This window comes from Psittacula echo (assembly GCF_963264785.1).
Source record: "Psittacula echo genome assembly, chromosome: 6".
NCBI classification, from domain to species: domain Eukaryota; kingdom Metazoa; phylum Chordata; class Aves; order Psittaciformes; family Psittacidae; genus Psittacula; species Psittacula echo.
Genome location: NC_137743.1, coordinates 42,478,121 through 42,501,472, shown reverse-complemented (window position 1 = coordinate 42,501,472; position 23,352 = coordinate 42,478,121).

The following is a 23,352-nucleotide window of genomic DNA, read 5'->3' as shown; positions in this document are numbered from 1 at the left end:
TTAGCAGTTCTGAAAGGGCCATCCTGCTCTAAGACCTGATGCATTTGGGTGTGTGCACCCTGCCATCACCTTAAAGGCCAAGCCCAGTGCCTGCCTCTCCCAATCCAAACTGGCAAATAACTTGGAGTTTTGTTGTAGGAGACTGGTATAGGAGCATGCTGCAAAGCTATCTTTGCTTTCTCTGCTTTAACTACTTCTGCTCAGGTTGCACTTTTTACAAAAACAACCAACCTTGGTCCAAAGCAGTATTTGGTTTTTACTTTTAATATAGAATTCAATTTTTAAATTTAACAGTCTTCTGTCCTCTTTCCTCAATTCCACAGCTTACTCTTAACCTGTATGCTCAAGCAGACACAGCTGAGAAGCTCCATGCTGTTCTCTTCAGCATATATTCTCAGCATCCAATTTGCAGATGGCTTTAATATGTATGTTGACATTAGATACACAATTTTTGTGATTTTATTTATGGAGAACTTTTCAGACTCATTATTTGGATGACTGGGTTGTGAGTGCAGAAGCTGACAACCAAAAATCTAGTAATTTCTTTGGTGATGCCATTGGAAGCAACATAGCCCCTGAAGATGTGTACAATGACAGCACATAACTTTTTAGTCTCATGAAATTGAAGCATACGCAATGCTCACACACAACACACCACAGAAATTACACTCACTGTTATTTATTGTACATATGGTTTTGATTCAAAATTAATGACATCTTGGTTTAAAATACGAATCTCTGTTAAGCTTCCACCTTGGGAAGAACAGGATATGACATTATAAGCAAATAAAACTAAAGGAGAAGACAATAACTGATTTTTCACAATCCAAACTCTTCTTACAGTTACACCACCACTGGGGAAAGACAGTCTCACAATGGTTCAAAATGCCTATATTTTAGCTGGGAAATTTCTTCCAGTTTTGACTGGGAGTGAGCAGAGATACCTGACAGACTGGATGGGTCAAGACAGACTGACTCCTTTCAACAAAGGAATAAAACCACCCAGGATTATCCAGGGGATTTTGGACATGCTTGGAAATTAGAATCCCTTAAAAAGAACCCTAACAAATTAATCAGTAAAGTCCAAATAAAATATATAACACTCATGTACACTCCAGTTTCTAGTTTGCAATCATTCATAGGTAATGCTATAGAATATATATGACATGCTGTCATATAATGCTCAGTAGCATGACTGCAAATAGTTTCCATACTATAGGCAGAGCAACATTTATTATGTGTTACTCTTTTGCAAAGCTTGCTAGTTTCTGTGACTGGCACTGAAGTCAACAGAAGCTGAAGGCATCTTTGACAAAATCTGATTTTATCCTGAGACCTCTGTATAGATTTAAGATCCAGTCTTTGAGCTAAGAGACTTGGAAAATCTTAGCTAAAAAATTAGTAAAGCTCATTGTCACATTTCCTCTGGATTAATTTGCAAATTAATTTGCAAAAGTTACTTTGTAACTTGATGTAGGAAGGAAGCTCTTCTAAGTCCTCTGTAATGACATGGCACAGCAGGAAGATGAATCTGGATTAATTTGCAAATTAATTAGGACTTAGAAGAGCTTCCTTCCTACATCAAGTTACAAAGTACTACACACAGTTCTGTTACTCTCTGGTGCCAAAACGTAAAAGCTCATTATTTACATGATCGGCATCATAAAACATTTAGCAAATAACTTATGCACCTACTGTACACAGCACTGAGCTGAATAATTAAGTTGAGAGGATATATTTTATTTAAATATGACACTAGTTGCCAAAACAGCACTAAAAGCTTTTCAAGACAACAAAGAAAGATGTTGACTTACTGCTCTGTGTTTTGACTCGGACAGAATAAACACATAAATAAATTGAATTAGATCTACCTGACCTTTCTGGCTATTGGGCTGCAGCTCCCCACTAACTACAGTGGAAGACCCTAAAGGCATGCAAAGCTAAAGTGTGGCAATTGGAGGCTCATCCACAAGGTCTCAGTAGAGACTGACTCCTTGCAATACTTCCCTATTACTAAACTGAAGTTAATACCTGTATTGCAGTACTAACCAGTGATAACGCACACTCACAGAATCAAAACGCAGCTTTACACTAACGGACAACACAGTTATTTCAATTTAAATAAGTACTAGATAAAATGCTCTCGTCTTAATTATTGAGGAAGGATTCAGCTGACCACTGGAAATTTCTACTTAAGACAAAAAAATTAACATATTTTTCTCTTTTGGAACACATCTACTTCATTACCAGGAAAAGGCAAAAGGCAAAAAACACAACCGCACACAATATCAAAATTGCAGACACATGAAGAACATACCTAGCAGCATCATGATATCCCCCTCTTCTGCCCTCTATTTATTTAATTCTTGTTTAACATTCAGTTTTCTTTCTCAGTCCTAGGGAGAGATAAGTTTATATCTTCATCAGATCTCAAGTTCTCACTGAAGCTGGTCAAATCAAATGTCTACATCAGATATAGGAAGTTAGGATTGTTCTTTTCAATCACTTTAAATATTTACACTTCTGATCATAAAATGAAAGGGGGACAGAAAAAACCACTACCCTTCGCAAATAAAAATAGAACACATTATAGAGACTAGCATCTTAAACAGCATCTGAAGGGAAATGGTGGATCATGGTGAGAAGCAGCAGTGTTGGAAGCAGTGCACTGACATGAATTTTGGTAATGAGTGGAAGAATACCTCCAGAAGATGCTCCAATCGACTTGCATCTTACTTGAGCAGGCCAACTAGACAATCACATAACCAAGAGAAAAACACTAGAGAAAGAAGTATCTCCCTTCCCATCCCTTCTGCTAACACTTACCTAGCTTTCTGTCACAAGGAAGACCCAATGTCAGCTCTGAGTGCATCCCAGCCCACCATCAGCACTTTTGCTGGAAGTTATTTTGGTACTGCAAGTTTAATAATACCTTGTATTTCCACACATTTAGGTAAGGAATACAAAAATAGGAGGTGCTCAGCCTAATGAAACCTGAACAGTAGCCTGAGTGTTCAGTTCTGGTCTACATCCTCAACCTTTGACAATGACCTGTCTTGGGCAAGTCATGCAAGCTTCTTATACTGAGGTTTTTTAGTTCTAAAATGAAAATAATTAGAATGATCTTTTTTCATAATGTTGTGGGAATTAATCAAATTCCTTCACTGACAGTAGATGTAGAGGAACTGAAGTAGATGTAGATAAGAAGTGGCTTGCTGCCACTCCCTTCACCTGTAATAGTACAGCTATAGTTTCCATGTTTTTTATTGGTAAGGAAAAATTGTGTTAAATACTGGTGGATCTGTCTACGGTTTTAACTATTTAAGAAAAATGGTTATTGGGGAACTAAATGACCTTACCTGTCTGCAGGGAATCTTTGGACATCTTTTACTAGAATTAATTCTCTGTATTGTTTTGTTTTCTCAATTAATCATAAATATTCACAATTTTTTAATATTATTAATGGCTATGAATTTCTATCTGCCACATAGTTTAGCTTAAATGTTTCCAAGCTGCTCCTCTTCAGTTCATTAGTTTGGCCTGAAGCTGCCTATATATTTTATAATCCTCAGATAGATTATCTAACACCTCTGCTAATTTCTACTCTCTTCTACTGCAATAAACCTGGACCTACTGACAAGAACCTCACTGCATACATCTCTTGTAAAGGAGAGTGTTGGACCTAGCAAGAATAGTGTTCCTGCAGAATTACTCTCCTGGCACATGCCTAGGCACATCTCCAACCACACTGACCTTGTGTGGTCACTTCACTAAAGAAAGGTGAATTGCACTGTATTCAGATTTTGCAATACCTTGAAGTTGGACACCTGACTTCTCTAAGAGATTTAAGCCATGATTGTACAGTCAAACATGTACATAACTATGAATATCATGTGGTATGGGTGGGTGGTTTGTGTTTTTTGGGGGTTTTCTGGTTGGGGTTTGTTTTGGTTTTTTTGATCTGCAAAGAATGATTCCCTTATGGAGCAAATAGGAACCAGCTGCCTAATCTATTCTGCTTCCACCACAACAAAGCTGAGACCAGTATTAAAGCAAAGAAGCAAACAAAAAGCAGCGTAGAACCAATCCCAAAGTGAAAAGGGATTCTGAAGTTAGTTTTAGTAAGACAAGTCCTGAAACATCTTAGATGGTTCTGTCCTTTCCCTTAGATTGGTGAGCTGAAAATCACTAAGCAAGAAATATCGAATCCTACTGTTCATGTCACCATATAATGAGGAAAGTATCCACTAATTAAAAAGCAAAAGGATCATGATCAGAAAGCTACCAGTGAGAAGCAGAAGAATGGCACTGGCACAGAGTAATGCCAGTATTGAGGTGTTAGAAAATTCATGACAAATCACATACAAATATTTGCAGAAAAAAAAGACTAAATTGTATTTGGAGGAAGTCTGTGATTTTCTACTGTTGGGATAAATCTTCTCATCACAAGCTTAAACACTGAATACATTTAAATGTAATTTAAGCTTCCAAGTCGATGTTTTCAAAGGCATACAAATTATTTCAAAGGATGGGCTTGTATTCCACTAAGACAAGACGGAGAAAACTGTGCTTGGTTTGTCATTACACTTACTTGTAAGGCAAACAGTAGGAAGATGAAATGAGTTTCAAGGGAAGAGAAGAAGACATAAGGTAGAAAGTGAGAGACATTCAGAAAGATGACACAAGTCAAAGACACTTGTTTCTCACCTCACCCTATGCACACACCTGTGTGTGTAAACACAACGCCCATACCAGGGCCTACACTACCCTGCACTAGTAGATTTCCGGTTATCAGCCTTTTGCCTAATCACATCGAAATGCCCCCTGTATCAGAGGACTTTTATGAAGCCTTTAATTCACCCAAAATACTTTTTAAAAGCAGCCAACAAATGCACCTGCCTACCTTATTAGTATTTTAGGGGACTGTGGGAAAGCAAAGAAAAGCTGAAACTTTATTCTTTCTAAAGGAAAATAAAACTTTCCTGAATACCAAGTTTATTATAAAACATATCTAATGGGAAAGTTTATTTTTAGAACCTGTCTGCACTGTAATAATTAGTTCAACAGAATCTGGGACAAGCAGTTTCAGGAATCCATATCCTGAGATAAAGCTACATAATACTGGAGTGTCACAGGGCTGGTGATCTTTATAAATATGTCATTAATATCTACAGATCCAAATTTAGACACAATTTAAAGCTTAATATTCACAATATTGTGTACAAAATGTAAAAAAAAAAAAAAAAATCAAATCTATTTATTTTAATTTGAGAACTATCTAAGCAGTCTTGAAGGATACAGAAAATCCACTTCCTCGGAAGAAGAATCACACAGATTGTGGCTATATTTCTTTCTGGTTTCTATTTTGCCTTTTTTTTTTTTTTTTCCCCCAGCAGCTGAATTAGTCATATATAAAATTTATGGGGCTTTCCTCCCAGAAGTTCTAATAAAGCAAAGACTGAAAAGTTGAAACAGTTTTATCCTTTTACTATTTATAGAAGCATATTTGAATTCTTACGTGCATATTTCAGTAACTAAAAGGGCAGGGGAGTGAAGAAAACATTGTTTCCGACGTGTTCCAGCACTGCAAATAGAAGACTTTGATGCAGTGGATAGAAAGGGATAGGAAGGAGAGAAAAGGGAAGAAACCAGGGCTGGATAAAGAAACGTAGAAGAGCAGATGACAATCAAGGTACCAGGCAGTACGTACAGAAGTAAAACAACATGAAATACAAGGCAATAGGGCCTGAGAAGACAAAAACATTTACAAACAAAAAAGTTTAAGGAAAATCACTTTTCAAAAAGCAAGCAAAGGATGAACCAAGATAAATGTGAACTAAATGAGAAAAACTTAGAACTGAAATTAAGACAGAGGCAGACCAGAATGAAGGCTCACAGCTGAGGTTAAAAGACACTTTTGTGCATTTCCATGGCAGATGTTTCATCTCCCTAAATTTAGAACAGACAATGTGATGAATCCTTTTACTGAATGGGCAGGGTATTTCATTTTTCATTATGCGGTTCAAGAATTAAAGTTGCCTTCACGGGTACTAAATGCCTAAAAGCCTCGACCATATTCTGGTACCTTCACTGTAGGCAATGTGGGGTTTTGAGATACTGCTTCTGCTAAATTAATTTTACTGTTTTCTTCTTCAGCTGTCCAGTGTTTTGCAGCACATGCCAGTTGGAGGGTCTGCGTACTTTCTTCAGGTCCAGACCTTAGCCACATAAATAGGCAAGCTGTTTCACACTGAAATTTAAACATAAATTTAACATTGAAACAAGGCACACAAAAGATGCACTGGTGGAATAAATCTAGTTTGTTGAACACTGCTGAGATTGTTATTGATAGGAGTCCATCCAAATGGAGACATTTAAGTGAGGTTTACAGATGCCACTGGTTCCTTAAGAAAAAAAGATGATTGGAACTTATTTTGCTTTTGCAGTTGTCTTAGTCTAAAAAATCCATAGCATTTGCTTTTAAAATTTCTCACATAATTCAGGCAAGTTCAGTTGACCCCAGTGGACTCAACATTTAATGCAGGATTGCCTGCAACTGCAGAAAACTAGACATCGTGCTTCCAGTGGACCACAGCAGCCCACGCTGCTACTGCTAACATCAGTGCGTCTGACAAGGATTGCTTTGCTTCCCCAGACAGTTTTTGCTGCATCGCTTCATGTTTTAGAGCTCAAATGGGAAATACGTTTATGGAGCTTTATACTGGATGTCTCTTACCAACCACAGTTTAGTGCAGCAGCTGTCATAGTTATCTTTATAGTTCAGGGTTAAAACCGATGACTGTCTTAACAAATTAAAGGTTTCTGCTTACTGACGTAAACTTTAGAGGAAACCTGCAGTCTGCAGTTACCGACACTTTACTGAAGCAAAGACAGCTACCATTTTATAAGATTAAATTTTTTAAAGATTACTCTCCATAACTTAGCATTTAGTTGCCAAATGTAAATTAAAATTTCCACCCACCCACCCACCCATCCTCCAACAGGGAATACCTCAGGTTCTAGGAGACATTGTCAGAACTTTAAAACACCTCTTTCAAGATTTCCACTGTAACTGCTGAAAAGAATAATCTAGGGAGCTGCTTTTATTCCCTCAGATATGTGACATGAGTTGTGATTTACTCTTCTGAACTGCAGAACCGTGCCAGAACAGATCTATCATAAAGTACCTTAAAAAAAAGAATTATATTCTGTAATTGAATGTACAGTACCAATACCAGACCCAAACAAGTTTCAGTTTCATTCTACAATTTCAGAAAACAAACCAAAAGGCTAAGAGAATAAACAAATAAACCTGAATAATGTTTGAGGCCCACCAGTAGATGCAGTGGTAAAATACACTAAAATACAACAAATGCAGAAATGTTCATTTGTATTATTGTCCAAATATAGAACAGGAAGAAGACTTGTATCACGTAAGGACAGATGACAACGCATCTTCAAATACAGAAATACAGTACTGAAAAAGCTATTACTATTACAAGGACTTGACTAGCAACAAATAATAGTGGCCTCTGATGTAGATTTTTAACTTACCCTGGAATTTTAGGGAAATCAGAGATGTGGAAGAGTTTGAATATCATGCCAAAAAGAAGGGACTCAGGTAAGGGGCAAAAGCTGACATCAGTCCTCAAGCATAGCGAGTGAAATCTGATAAGGAGCTCACTTATTAGAAACAATAGAATTAATGGCAACATGACTCCAAAATAGGTCTTCCTGAACAAACCTAATGTCTCTTTGGAGGGACTGCCCACTTGGTTGATTAAAATAAGTCCATACAGGCAATACATGAATCTCTGTAAGGTATACAACTTAGCCCTTATGTCATAATGCTTAAAAGAGAGCACCATAATACAATGATAAAGCACACGCTAAACGGGTTAGGAACTGGTGGGCTTGACAGGTCTTGAGAAGCAGCTGTCAGTGGATCTCTGCAGAGACTGGTAAGAAGCTTAAAAGTATACAAACAATTTAATTGTTGAAAAATTAATGGCAATGAAATTTGCTAATGGCACAAAGTCTGTCTGAGTGGGCAGTCATGCATGATCTGTATCACCATGCAGGAAGCTAAAGCCGCAAGTAGGAGGAGAGCCTACATGTGTGTACACACTTATCAGATGCATACTGAAATGCTGTGTCCAATTTTGATCTTTAAAAGGATCTGGAAGAAAAAGATGTCTTAGGTGGGATAATTAAAGAAGCTCAGCACTTCTCTAGAGTGAGAATTGCCATCACTAGGAAGATCTGCAGCCAGCCCCATAAAAACACTTCAAGAGGCAACAACTAGAAAGAAAAGTTTTCAAAAGCACAGTTGGTTAACTAACAGGTGCTCCATCTTTGACTGTTTCTGCAAACCCAGAATGCTGATGTGCCAGAGGGAAACTTAAGTATGCTTTATTGTCATCTGTGTTACTGAGCTTTATATATGAAGTATCTGGATGAAAGATGATTGTGACATACCAGCAAACAGACACTGATCTAATGATCTGCTTGATCCTTTCAGACTTTAAGCAACTCATGAGACCTGTCTGGTATCAATCTGCAGTTTTCAATGAGTTTGAAACAATTTAATGTTTACTCCTAGGTATAACCCGCTCCTCATCAAAGCAGGGAATGAATTGTGGAAGGGCAAGCACTCAAAGTCTGGCTTTCCTTCCAAAGGCTTGGTTGATTTATGCACTGGAAGCATATAAAATGTGCTCTCACAAAGAAAGGGAACTCAGACGAGGAGCAGAGGGGAGTTTGCTGCACGAGTCTTTTCAACCACACCTTTAGACAGGAGCTGCTTCCTTCACTCTACTGCATCAGCCCATATGACTCATGTAAGTCAAGATCAAAACATGACTTCCGCACATACAACAACTGACTTTGTACCAAAGATATTACCTGGTTCTTAGTGATTCTGGTTCTTCATACTGTATGCAGTCTAACAGAGGAAACCCAGTACTCAATTACTGGCTAGATCTAATAGCTGCTATTATTTAGCAAAACAGCTTTCAAGAACAGTTATCAAACAGTCTCTCATTTCAAGAGAGTAACTGTCTGGCATTACTGAATAATTCTTAATGAATGGGCAGGCCAAGGAAACTTTCCATTTTGGCAACAGAGCCTTAGCTGAAAAGAAATCTTAAGTTTGTATAAAACTGTGTAAGAAGTGGGAGGGGGAAAGATGGGAGGAAATACCTTTAAAAAAAAAACCAATCCCAAAACACCCAAGTGTATCTCAGATTGCCTGCTTGGTAAGAAAATGTCTTAGGCTGTGAAGAGAGGAGGTGAACAGCAACTGCCATCTACCTGTTGTAGCCCTGCCACTTACTTCAGCTTGGCCCAATAGCATTCCTGCAGCCTCACTGCCCGGACAGCATGGCTCTCTCTTCTTCACCAGGACTGATTCACACAGCCCTTCTGCCTTACCACTTGCGACCTGGATGAGTGGCTATGAGGGGCCAGCGTACAGCCGTGCGCACAAAGCACTGGTAGCACCGCCATCTGCTGCAAGAGAGCTGAACGTCAGCCAAAGGCATCGCTGAAACACAAAGCCGTACAAATCACCTTCAGTCCTTAGGCATGAATGGTCACGTAGGAAGGTATTAAAGGCAACTGTCTTTGCTGTGTGAAGCATCAAACTTCAGCACCTGCAGCTCCCCAGTCAGGCATTGAAATTAAGTACAGGGCTCTGCCTTTTTGCTGAGTCTTTTTTTTTGTTTGTTTGGTTTTGTTCGGTTTTGTGTTTTGTTTTGGTTTTCTTTTTGTGGGGTTTTTTTGTTTGCGTGTTTGTTTTTCCATATTTGAAACTTCTCTCACAAGTTACACAAAGTATAAAAATAAATTTTCAGACATGGTCCAAGTAGTTTAGGCTGTAAGGTCTTTAACTCTGGATTTAGAGAACAAACCAAACCCAAACCCCCCCGTATGTTGCAGAATAAACTTGATACTGCTGTAACCACAAGAAAAAAGTACTACCATGGTAGCTGCAAAAACAATATTTCTATTTCTCAATAGCTGCATGATACAATCAAACTTCTCTGCCAATAACTGCCAGAGAGAAAACTCTTGCCACCCCACGCTCCCCCCAACAAACTCATGACAGGGAGAAAAAAGTTAAAAATATTAGTAGAACTATGTTGGGAGTTTTAAAAAACAAAACAAAACAAACCCAACAAAACCCAAAAAACATCTTCTGTGGAGTAGAATTACATTTCAAAAAAAGACCAAGCTCTTGATCACGCACTACAAATTTGGGAACCAATATCTTGACTTAAAGCAAAAATACCATTGATGCCCATGAGAAGTCTATCTGGGCCAAACTGTTTACTGAAAAACTATCTAGGTTGCAAAGTAACCGTGGCAATATGCACCACTTCATTGGAAGATATGATACTGATCATTTCCTGGGCAACATTTAAAAATGCCCTTTTATTATGTGTTGCATCATTGTTAGTTCAGATCTAGTAAGGAACAAAGGTTAAAAGGCCTTCAATTAACACACTTAAAGCTGAATAAAACTGCCACTAGATCTTCAGGGTACTGTTCAGAAGGTTCGCTCTCAATCACTAGGATTGGAAATTACTTATTTTTGGCAAATCCCTTCATTCTGTGGAACATGAACTTACCACAAAAGCAACAAAAGCCCATTAAGTGAGTGGTCCAGGCTTTGTGGAGTATTATGTCCCTTTCCTGGATCAACTTGTGTATGTTCAAATGTAATCCAGAATAAGCAGCTAAGTGTTATCACATTAATAGTAAATAACAGCAGTGCTTTTCAATTTAAACAGACAACCCAAAACAGGAAACTTCTTTTTGAAGAATAAATAGCCAGGAAAACTTTGTTATGTTTCAGAGCATTCTGATGAAAACCTACTGGCACAGGTTCTTGTCCAACAAGAATCTTGGAACAACCAACTTACCACTGGAAACTGATCCAGTATTTTCTCACCTAACTAACCAGAAATCAGAAAGACAAACAAACAAAACCAACACCACCACAAAGAAAACCTCTCCCATTATGTGGAAGCAATTCTTTCCAAAAATCATGTAATCATGTCTTGGACATTAACAGATGGTCTGCCCTGTTGGTTCATACATAATGCACCTGCTTAATTAAAACACATTATTCTAGGTTTCCTACTTACATCTTTGGCTAAAAACAAAGCAGAGCAAGTACATCCTAAACATGTAGAAGTTTCAATTTATCACTCACGCTCATTTGCTTAGCATTAACGCATGCCCCTGCTCTGTTTTAATTTATGAGAAGGGTAGTAAAGTACAGGAACCATCTCTTCCGGTGTTTGAAATCAATCTAGCACCTAAGGTCCAAGTCCTAAATGAGGCTTTTTATACCATCACACAAACAAGAAAAGAGACTTCAGTATTCAAATTACATCAAACCACAGAATGACCATAATGGATATTTCATTATAAGAAATACCCTAAGCAACAGCCAGTATCAACCACTTAAATATGTATTGTTTATAAAATGGAAAACTCTTCTTTTTATAAATAAAATATTTACCTATATGATTGAAATTTCTTTACAGCCATACTTAAAAAAAAGCTTTTTAAGTTAAGAAAACACTTTAAAGTTGAAGCTTTCCTAGTCCAAGTCTCAGCCTGCAGCAGATTTTGCAGTTGAGTAATAAACCCTTTTAAAATATGGTTTATTACAGAAATACTATCAGAGCCTTAATTAAAAGTAGGCGCCACAACAGTAGAGCTGCTTACACAACAAATGGATTCTGCTAAGAACATCTGGCACACGCTGACCGCTGCAGTTAAGTGCTTTTATTTAAGCTCACCGTTTCAAATGGCACTGTCGGTACAGTCATCTGAATGAGATCACTCATACATCCCGTTGCACAGCCCATGGAGCACTTGACAGAAACGAGAGAGATGAAACGGTTGCTAATGTCACCAGCAGCAGTTTGAAACCATGAATGTGCATATGTCCCCCACAACAAACAGTGTCTGGAAAATGAGAAACAACCTTTAAACCACACTTTCAGGTCTGATACTTAATTCAACTTTGGCTCAGATCTGGTGCATAGGTCACAAAGAATTGTGCTCCCATGTCAACAATATTTATTTTATTAAATTCTCATAAAAGGTCAAATCCTGGCCTCACTGAAGTCACAGGAAATTTTGCTAATGGCTTTAAAGCCCGAGTTTTACCCAAAGTTAATCAGACAATCACCTGCTCATTAGAAAAATCAAGGCTTTTAAAAAAAGATGCTTTATGATAGAAATTCACAATATGATGATGAAATGGATGAAGACTGACAGAGTCTGATAAATGCAAAGATAACCTCAGCATCCTTCTATCAAAGAAGTTCAGAGTCTGACTGTAAAAGTGTGCCTGTCCCAGGCAAGAACGTTCTCAGAGCACAGTGCCTCCCATCTTACTACAGCCTTCATTGCAACATGCACACCATGTGTCTAGGTTTAATCCCACAGTTCCTTATCCTGAGGCAAACAGGATTCTTTCCCAGTCAATTATGTTAATTGCAAAAGAACTTGTCTGTCCCTAGGGAAACTGTGGGAAGATCACCGCATCACCACGCCAGTGATTCTGGCCACATCCTCAGTAGCACTATAAAACTGCAGGGAAAGAGAGAGAAAAAAGGGCTTTTGCTTCCAGGCTTAACTAACGCTGTCAGCTGTGCAAGCTGACTAGTTTGAGGAGGATGCAGAAGGTTGTCTGAATAGATGGTGTCCTAGGGCACAGGCTTTTTGTTTGTTTGTTGGGTTTTTTTTTCCAGGGTACAATGCAGGCACACAGTCTCCCCTCAATTTTTGCAAATGTCACTCAGGCATCAGTACAAGTGTCCCCATTGCCAAATTGCTTTTGTATTTGGTCTTCCCCAAAAAAAAGGTGTTAGGTGTGTACAGGACACCACAATCATTTAAAGCATGCCTTGACATTCAGGTTTATTCAGTGAAAGAAATGCAGTGCTAGTACATGAAAGAAGCCCTGTTTAGGAATATATGAAGGCACAGGATTGAAAACCATGTCTGCTAACGAAAAGCTCACAGACTGTGCTCTATCCAGCCCACAAAGAGTAGGCCAAGGAATAACTTAATCCCACTGGGATTGCATAAGCATGGGAAACAAACATTTAATAGAGGACTTTACACTTTGCCATACACTAGCCTAATAAGATCTAATGGGTAGTTAAATCTAGACTCATTTCAAGGTATGACATAAAGGGAGAAATAAATCAATCAAAGGAAAGGAAAGGAAGACCTCTTGCCATTCCCAAAAGCTGAAAAATCACAAGCCAGAGAAAACCCCACTAAAACATACCAAGCATTGTTCGGATCCTCCATCACTGAAAGTGTTTATTCCAAGATTGCATGATTGTTTCTAGACTGGCCCCAATTAAAACAGTATTATGGCCTGCAGGGGACTGTTTTATCTGGTCATAGAGGTCCTTCTGGGCTTTCTAATCTGTAATCTGATTTTCAGTCACAGAATGGCACTATTATACACTCTTCGTTGGCTCCATCCTTGGAAGTGCCATGCTGTGCAGGATGTGGCAAATAAAAAACACATAGCACTTATCTTTAAACCTGGCTGGGATGAGATACGGTGGAAAGACTATCTGTGGGCGATTTAAATAAATGTACTATATTTAATTCACAACATACAGCAGGTAACACAGCAAAAGGTGCATAACAGGATCAAACAATTAAGATTTACTGAGAAAATACACTAATTTTAGTTTTTTAGAAGGAGTAAAGATGGCCTGCCCCTCAGACAGCCACTAGATTTTCATTTTCCATTCATCAGTTTCCCTCCAAAGCCTGGGACTGAAATAGGTATTTATTCATGTTGGGTTTAGTGACATCACATTTAAGAACATACTCATTCTCTGTCACACTGACAAGTATTGGTGTGTGAAACAAGAACAGAACCAGAGAATAAACATATCTGAGTACAGCCTTTATGTTCAGCATTTAACCAGCTCCAGCTTGCTTCTGATTACTTTTAATTCTTTGTGGATCTGTCAGAATGGAAGTGGCCAACTGGCTCTTCTACCTGCCCAAGACTGCTATGCTGCTCACTATTTCAACACACTTCACACTTGGCACAATAGGGGCTGGGCCAGGTCTGCCAAATGCTTGGGTAGATTTTTACAATAAATAATAAGCCTACTTGGCCCAAGAATGCATTTTATTCAGTAAGTGCACTATTCTGTCTCCAATTCTCAATGTGATCAACACAAAAAAAACCCTCTTATCTTGTATTTTGCTTTGAAAAGAATGTCTGTAATTAGAAAGAAATTTAACTGGTACAAAGTTAGCCCAGTGGAAAACTGCAGGAATGGTAAAATGATCAAAGTCATTTGTAAAAACAGACAAAAATAAACATTTGCTTTGTTTATCCAATGGGGCTCCGGAAAAGACATATTAAAGAACATTTGAAGAGTACATTTCACAGCCTAAATAAGCATGGAAAAAATTTAATTCCAAATCTTGAACAACTTATCTTTTGTGTATAACTTAAAAGATTCATTACTGCTTTGAAATCTGTAGCCTCCTACTTCTTGTATGATAAGCAGATCCCTGTTTATTAAATATCAAGTAGCCAATTTTAATTTCACAGGAGTTGTATATACAATTACTTTAAGTTTTTCTGGAAGGCAGCACTGGAGTGCTCTCAACAGTCATTCTTTTAATCCATTGATGTCTGTACTTCACGAGCTTATGAGTGGGAGCTCCTTTAAAATTAACATGAAAGAACTATACACACATAAAAAGCATATTCACAGCCAGACAAACAATAAATAGCTCAATGAGGTCAGACTGTAATATTATAGCAAAGACTTGCCTAGCATGCGTGCATGTTATTTAAAAGTTTGAAAAGTCACACACATTTTTAACAAACTGAAAACATACATTATGACCTGATTACCGTCAAGTCTTTGGAGCAATAGCTTAGTGGACTGGAGTAATAACCCAACTTAAAGTTATGATGTCCCATGTTTTTTTCCGCCCTAAAGGTTTAAGTCCCATGCAGCTCTGTAACAAGACAACAATACCCACCCTTTACTTATTCAACCTAGGATTCCTCTATACGACAAACTTCCTCCATTGTAACTAAGAGAAACTAAAACCAAGAATTATGCAAATATCTCCCCAACACATATCTGTCTGAGAAAAAGGAAAATGAAAATAATTACTCCACTGTAGTTTAAATTTTACGTAATTATTTTCTCTCACTTCATTTAGCATGAGAGAAACAGGAACACTCTGACTGCTTTGTTGTTAAGTCTCAATGCATTTAGCAAATTTCCATGGTCCCTGCAGTAGATTTAAGGCTCTTGGGCTCTGTTTCACATTATATCAGAAATTCCACAGTTTTGAAAAAATTAGTAACTCCTCAACACAGAGAAGTGCAAATGTAGCTATTTAACCACCCTGACGCCTTGTTTAAAATGAATGTTTCATTAAGTAAAGAAGTAAAAACGCCAGCATCACCCTTACTACATTTCCTCCGGAGTGCTGTGTGTGGGGAGCATGTCAGCATGAAAACCACATAGCGTTGTCAGCCCACAGACAGAACTGTGGGTATTTGCACCTCCAAAACCTGGGACTTGTGCACAGGGCCAGGCCCATCCTGGGTAAGCCAACACAGGGGTGGTCCTGCTGTCCCCAGTTTCCTGGAAGCCTCACTGAAAAGGGAATTTTTTTGTTGTCAGTTTGCAGGATTTGGGAAAGACCCTGGAGGGGGATTCACCATCAGACTATGCTAAAATGTTGAACAACCTCCCATGGGAAACTCAGCTGGTTAGGGCTCGTTTTGTCCTTCTGTTTCACAGATTTCATGTTCCTGAGATTTTGACAAAGACTTCTACAGTACAATCCTGCTGGCGGCCTCACCTCCCCCCTCCTTGTGCCAGCTGCACCTCTCAAATAGCCCTTGAAAGCTGACCCACTAAAGCCATCCCTATAGGTAGCTAGGTGGCTGAACTTTTCACAGGAGGAGCAAGCATAATGAAACTCCCCTACATTTGCAAAGGAAAAGTACCACCAAAACACAGTACATCCTCTGGGCCTCCATGACAGAAGCAAATGAGGAAAAGTAGAAGCTAATTTTTGTTTCCCCTAGGGCACACCTTTGTGCCATCTCTGGGAGCACACTTGCAGCTCTACGCATATCCATACTATAATACCTTCTCTCAGAATCACTGAGATGGAAAAGGTCAAAAATACCTCAGTACTAACTCCAAAACAGGAGGAACATGCTCCTCATTGAACCAAGTATCTCTAATGAACAAAAGTACAAAACCAGCTCACTAATTTTAAACTGATACAGTTACCAGCTTCAAAATCAAATATATCTCCAAACAAAATAACTGCTCACTTTTATAAAACCATTCAGAGAAATGCCCAGTGGTGTCTCTGTAAGATACAGTTACCCGTGGCAGAAGAGGAACCTCTTAAAACAGTGTTGCATCCTGTGTTTCACCAGTTGAAATTACAGTGATTTTCATTTCCAAGGGACCTAATCTGTACCTGAATTTAGATGTGCTTTCTCTGCTTGCTTTATTGTTTAACTTTGAGCTGGTGACACCCCTTGGCACAGGACAGAGCCAGCCATAAAACTACTGTCTACCTGAGTAATAAATCACTGCTTGCAGTACTCTCTATCGCTGCCATTCCATTTAAATCATAATTGAATTTTTGAAAATTGTTATCGATAATCCAAGAATACCTCTGTCCTGCATCAGTGATGAGATGCAAAGAGCTGCCTTTGGTTAATGGTTGGACTCGATGATCTTAGTCTTTTCTAACCTACATGATTCACTCATTCTGGCAAGTCCCTGATACCACTGACTTCCTGCACAGATGCTTCAGGATGTCTCAGTCTAACAAGCATTTCAGCCCAATGGGCCTGCAAAGGTCTGTTTGAACAACCCCCAGCCTCCAGAAGCTCCAGGATGTCTGCCAGACAGAGAAGCTGTCTGTCAAGTCAAACTGCCAGCCTCACTGTAGTTTGGAGGCCACCACTTCACTGCTCCCTTAAAACACAGTAGATGTAGAGTTTTCTGCTTAATTGGTTTGAAGGGTTTGAAGTATTTTCACATGCCCCCTTATTTTCACCTATATAAAATATCTGCATTTAAAGAGCAATAAATTAAAAAAAAAAAAAAAAACAAAAACCACCACACACACTGATTTTAAGGTTTTTATAAAAACTTGTACTCTGTCCCTCGATTTGTAAAATGTACACTCACACAGAGGGTGCCAGCGGGAAAAGTCTCAAATAGTTCATGCATTCACATTAACCAATGACAAATACGACCACCACTTACTAGAATTCCTTTTACCTTAAAAGGGGTGGAATTTAAGATACAGTTTTCAAACTGGCTATGAACAGGACTGCAGAAACACAAAACCAGGTAACTAGGAAGTTGATTCAGGCTACCTGAAACACCATGAGCTTCCCTCAACAGTTCTTCATGCAACTGATGGTACTATCATCAACTGAAAATTAAGTTTAAGGCCTGCACTCACAGATAACATTGCTGCACCTCAGCTTTGGCACTATCAGACTGAACATGCCAGCTGGCAATATCTCATCTGAAAGATCACAGGCATCACAGATAATTTTCACGTTAAAATCAAGTTGTGTACACATGATGGATGGAACAGTGAGGCAGTTTAGAGTTCAAAGCACTTGCCCAAACAGGCCTGTATTTAAAAGCTGCATGAAAAAGTCTCATGTACTGTGACTAGCAGCTTCTAAAACGAAACCTCCATCGTGACAGGATCTGATCACTGTATTGTTTAACCAGTCACACTGGATTCACTCCAAAATTTCAGGCAGTCTGTTCAAAATTATCTAAATTGAAGCTTGCTATAATCACATCTGATTTAGCCTACAGCTGTGTTTCACCAACTTGATTAAAAGAATGAAAACAAACGCCCAGCGAAAACTAAAGCCACAGGTAGACCTCACCTTCAACATACTAAGCTCAGCATTGTTCTTGTGCTACCCAGCAAAAGTCACTAATGTTGCTCATTTTAACAAGGGCGGATGTTAAGGCAGGACTTCATTTAAAATAGCCTACAAATGAGAAGCAACAGTCAGTTAGTATCTATCTGATCTAGTGAACAGCAAAACGCAAAACACTGTAGCCAAAACAGCTCATCCCCTCTGAGGGCTGAAGTTATTGCAAGCCTTACTTGCAAAAAAGTAGTAGTAGTTCCCATATCAAAACATGCAATAAAAAATAAAATTACCCTCCCCCCCAAAAAAACAAATCCAACAAGCAAACAAACACAAAACCCCCACACAACCAAAAACCAAATCAAACCTTCAAGACTGAAAGAATGTCTGAAAACACAGAGACAACAGAGATGTCCACTCCCATGCTCACAAATAAAGACTACTGAAACATTTCTTTATTCCCAAACCCCTGATATACTACTGCCTGGACACAAGCATATGCAAATGATCCCCGAAACAAGAATAAGCAAAAAAACCCAACAAAAAAAAACAAAATCAAAAAACCCAACTCAAACCACCACCAAAAAAAAAAAAACAAAAACAACCAAAAAAAAAGAGAAATAACCAGAAATTTGTATTTGCCTATCTTCCAGAATGCGTAATGCCCTATTATGCTTGTGCACATGAAGAACACACAACATTCTCTTCATCATGATTCTAAAAACAGACGAAGTTTCAAATCACACAGTGAACATCTTCAAACCTTGCACAAGATCTCTAATCCTAATACAGCTGATGACTCATGATTTGTAGCCTCAGCAAGTGAAACTGCTGACACCAAAATCATTGCCAACTGTGAGCTGGCAAGATAATTATGTTCACTTAACTGTCAGCTAGCCAAATGTCTCTCAGAAATAGAACCAGAGATATGAGGTCTAATTAGACGTGTCTGAATTACCAGGGTTCCTGTGTTACTAACAAATTAATAAATAAATAATTGAGGAGAATTCAGCAGGTTTCCACTCCACTACAAGCATGCTAGCAAATTATTTTCTTTACAGTATTCAGAGTATTAAAACTCCAGTTTAACGACTGGGCCCGTGAAAAACTTCTTGCCTGGCAGTTTAGTCCTTTGTTCAGAGTGGAAGATATACAACTAACTTTATTTTTTACTAGATGCACTGCAACTAAAGCACATCTCACTCATTGATCACAATGATCAGACATCTATAAAGAGAAGATACATACTATAAACTGTATTGAGAGCTTTTGAAGTAAATCCACTGTAAGCCTCAGCTGATAATGAACTATTAATTACCGTGCATTTATAAAAACATTTAAAATTTAGGGCTGGTCAGATTACACATAACCATCCACTATGAAAATGCTTCTACCACATGTGTGCACTACTGGATTACTTCCTACACTATTAGAAAGCATCCTCAGAAAGTGCAGAATTATACGTGAAATTGTAGCCCATATGTAGATGAGTCTTGGAGGTCAACACAAATCCAAACTAACTCCTTCAGCAAGGACCTCATCTTGCATCTATGCACTGGAGCCTTCTGCATTAAAGATGTTTAATTTAATCTCCTTAGTTTTCTTACATCCTCAGGACTCCCATTTCCAAAAGTCCACATCCCTTCTGCTACTGCCTGTTTTGGACAGTAATTAACAAGGGCTTACAATAGCTGGATATCAGCTGTCATTTTCACTACTTTTTATAGTATCTTCAAATGCTCTAGGATGAGCTACAGTTTGCGAAACATCATCAAGGCAGTAGTTTCCACTGTGCTCTAGATGAGGTATTGCTGTTTAAGCAGGACAAAGGCCTTCTAACTCAGAGCTCTGGTCCCTCTCTTTATGGTCTCCTTGTTCTACACCCCACACTGCTGATGCTACCATGCTCCACACCCCATATTCCCATCATGCTTATTTCTCTGAACTTCTCCCACCTTCCTGCCATTTCTCCCATCACACTGTTTAAGCAGAAACTTCTGGCAAGACACCCAGGACTCATCCTGCAGACACCTGCATGCACAGCTTCACTTTATACAAAGACAGTAGAGATAAGGGAAAAGCAAAACCTTTCATTTCCTAAAGGTGCCTGTTACAGCAGCCACTGTGCAAAATTCAGCAAACTTCAGTGAGCCATTTAACACTGCCTTAGAGATCACTGTTCTCTACCATAAATATCACCACCTTTGAAAAAATTCTCATAAAGTGCTAAAACTTAGTCAAGCCACAGAAAGCAATATTTGCACCACACTGAAACAAACATGCCAAAATGAAGCATTTTTGGTACCAACTGGATCCCACAGAAAGGGAACACTCACTCCAATTTCCCTAAACAGAAAAAAAAAAGCAAGGAAAGACATTTTTAGATTGTACAAAAATACAAAGAACTGATATAACCAACACGGAAGTGTGGCTTGCGTGTAACACTATTAATCTAACTTGACTGAACAATATGTATTTTTTCATTTCATTCTTCCGCCTCCACTTTTTGTTTGCTGTTGAGGACAGATAAGTGCTACTGTCTTGGCACAGGCATTTCACTAAACAGTAGGTATTGTAATAGCAAAAAAAATCTTAGTCCCGCAGATTCTGCAGAACTTTACGTCAGGTCTATTTGACTGAAAGATCTCAGTTCCAGGTTGACTCTAGAAAAACAACTATTTACAGAACAGCACAAATATTTCCTCTGTAGAAGGTGGTAACCCAGTCATATGAAGTATTCTTAATTCTGATTAAATTCTATAAGCTTCTGCCAATCATGTACCATAAGTAGCAATAATAACTGAGACAAAGAATACCACTTCTGGAAATCAAGTGGCACGTACAATCAGAAGTACAGCTGGTTGAGCAAGGCATGTAAGGAGACCTAGCACAGAAACAAAAGCACTATGGTCAAGTTGAAAGACTGGTTATTAAGCTGAAGACTGCTTAATAACCACAAATAGAAAGTAGTTTTGATCCAGGCTAGCGTTTAGGAGCAGCACATTTAGTACAGAGACAGAAACATTAACTGTAATTTTGACACTGAACAACAAAATGTTAGTAGCAAAAGTTGATCACATTTTCTAACCATGGAATTTTTATTTGTCTTCGTCTTGTGGTGGTGTAAAAGTTATCAGACACACAAAAACTTTTAGTAAAAGTAAGGTGAAGCAGGTTCTGCATGGAGAGAAAAACAAGTCCTGTGACTGAAAATGCCAAGGCCAGGCTAAAGGAAGAACAGCAACATCACTCTTTATGGAAACCTAAGTGCAGAAGATGCATCTTCTCGTTACTCTGCTTTGCAAGAGACAACTCAAAGTACATGGGAACCATATCTCTTGGTGCAATGGTGGCAGAGATGAAGATCCGTAGAACAAGTGCCACACTGTGATTCCAACATTGGCAGGAATGGACAGAAGAGCAGATGAAAATCCCAAACCATTCTGTAAACATCAAGTCATGGTACCTCAGCAGTGAGAGCATCAAATTAACCCTGGAAAGGAGAGTGTTTTAACAATCACAACCACTCAGCAGTAGTCTACTCCTAGATGAAATGTAGATGGCTCAATCTTGCAGAGCTATACTTTAGACCTGACAAGAGTGGTGCCCAAGAAAGCAAGACTGACATGCGGATAAGGCCTCTGGCTAGCTTCATGAACTTGGGAAGTCTCAGTCAACCATAGCACTCCATAAAGGCAAGATGACAGACATCTTGCTGGAGATGTTTTAGTTAGTCTTCCCTTGGGTGAGGCTACACTGAAGACTGATGATAAGATTATGAAATGGATGGGGAGCTCTCCACTCACCAATGTGAAAAACAAAAAAAGCCAATAAGCAGCAGGTGACACATGAGGAGTTTGCCTATGGAAAAAGACAGAAGGGACCCATTTGTTCTAGTAATTATTCAGAATTATAGTGTGTATCTGTTCTTTTTTAAGGGATTTTTCAAAATCAGTTCACAGCTGTATGATCTTTTGAACCAGCTTTGTCAGGCTACTAAGGTAGCTTTTTCTATTTACTCTGAAGTGTCTTTTTAGGGAAGATTTAAAACTGAGGCAAGAAATAAAAATGCTAAGTCTTCTTAGACATGGAAGTGTCTTAAATAACTGTCACTGTGCCTTTGATCATTTAAGGGCATAAGTTTGACACAAGCTGTAGAGAGAAGTCACAGCCTCTATTATAGTTCAGCAGATACAGCACAATAAAAAGCAGACATACTTCCAAGGCTCACTAAACTTACCTGCTTTTATCAAGTCTGAAATAGAAGCTGTAATTGTCAAACTAAATACTAATAGAGAGCAGTTGTTCTGACTGTAACTTGATTATGCTAATCTAGTAATAGTTTAGGTTAAAAAAAAATAAATAAATTGATAATTATTTTTCCTTTCTGCAAGACTAACGCATGCATCATCTTCCTCTTTGCTAACATCCTTTTACTACACAGGCATCTACTACGCTTTCTTTCATATTGTTTGACTGAAATACAGCTGTGCCTCCTTAGGCAGGATGTTACATAGGCAACGTTCAGGTTTGGGTTTAATTTTTCTAGTGTTCGGCCTGTAACAAACACTACCAAGTTCTTCAAGGCAGCCTGGGGATTTCAAACATACTTTCCATAGTGCAAAGTGGATGAATCCTGTAAACGGCACCAAGTGCCTCAGTCACATCTGAATCTGAACGGGATAACACAGCCTCTGGGCTATAATTTAGCCATTTGTTTCCTAGGAAAAGTCAAAAGCTTTTGTTGTCCCCACCTTGAGCTGGATTTATCCCTTTCCTGTTCTCAGCAGTTCTGCAAAACTCATCTTCTTAATTTTTGGCTTTTTTAGATAAAAGAGGCAATTGCATCCTTCAGTACTCAATATGATTGAAGAATGCAACCAAGGCAAAATCTAGTAATGATTAAAGAGTCAACAGAAATTGTGCTATCAGCTTTGACCAGGATGAGTTGAACAAACCGTCAGATTCTGTTACCCTCTTTTTTGCTCATTATTAACTTGTCACAGTACTATTTTTAAAGTAAATTTAGTTTTTCTATGTACTTTTACAGGATTTTCTTACCTCTGATTTATCACAGTTCTGAGAAAGCAGGCATTACTGCATATTCATATAAATATCCACCATGTTCTGGTAACTCCTTCTGGGTTTTTTCAGATGCTCAAATTTTCCATCAATTTTAATAACCAGCATTTCTTCTGCTGACTGCTGCTCAGTTCTTCCTTCTTTTCCTGAGTTCAGAGATTCCACAATTTATTTCCTCTTTTTCTTTCTGTTGGGACTTTTTTTTGTGTGTGGACAGTTCCTGAATTTTGTATTTTTTACATTTACAAAAGTTCCCCCAAGATAATTACCTAAACCCAGAAATTCATACTCAGTGAGTA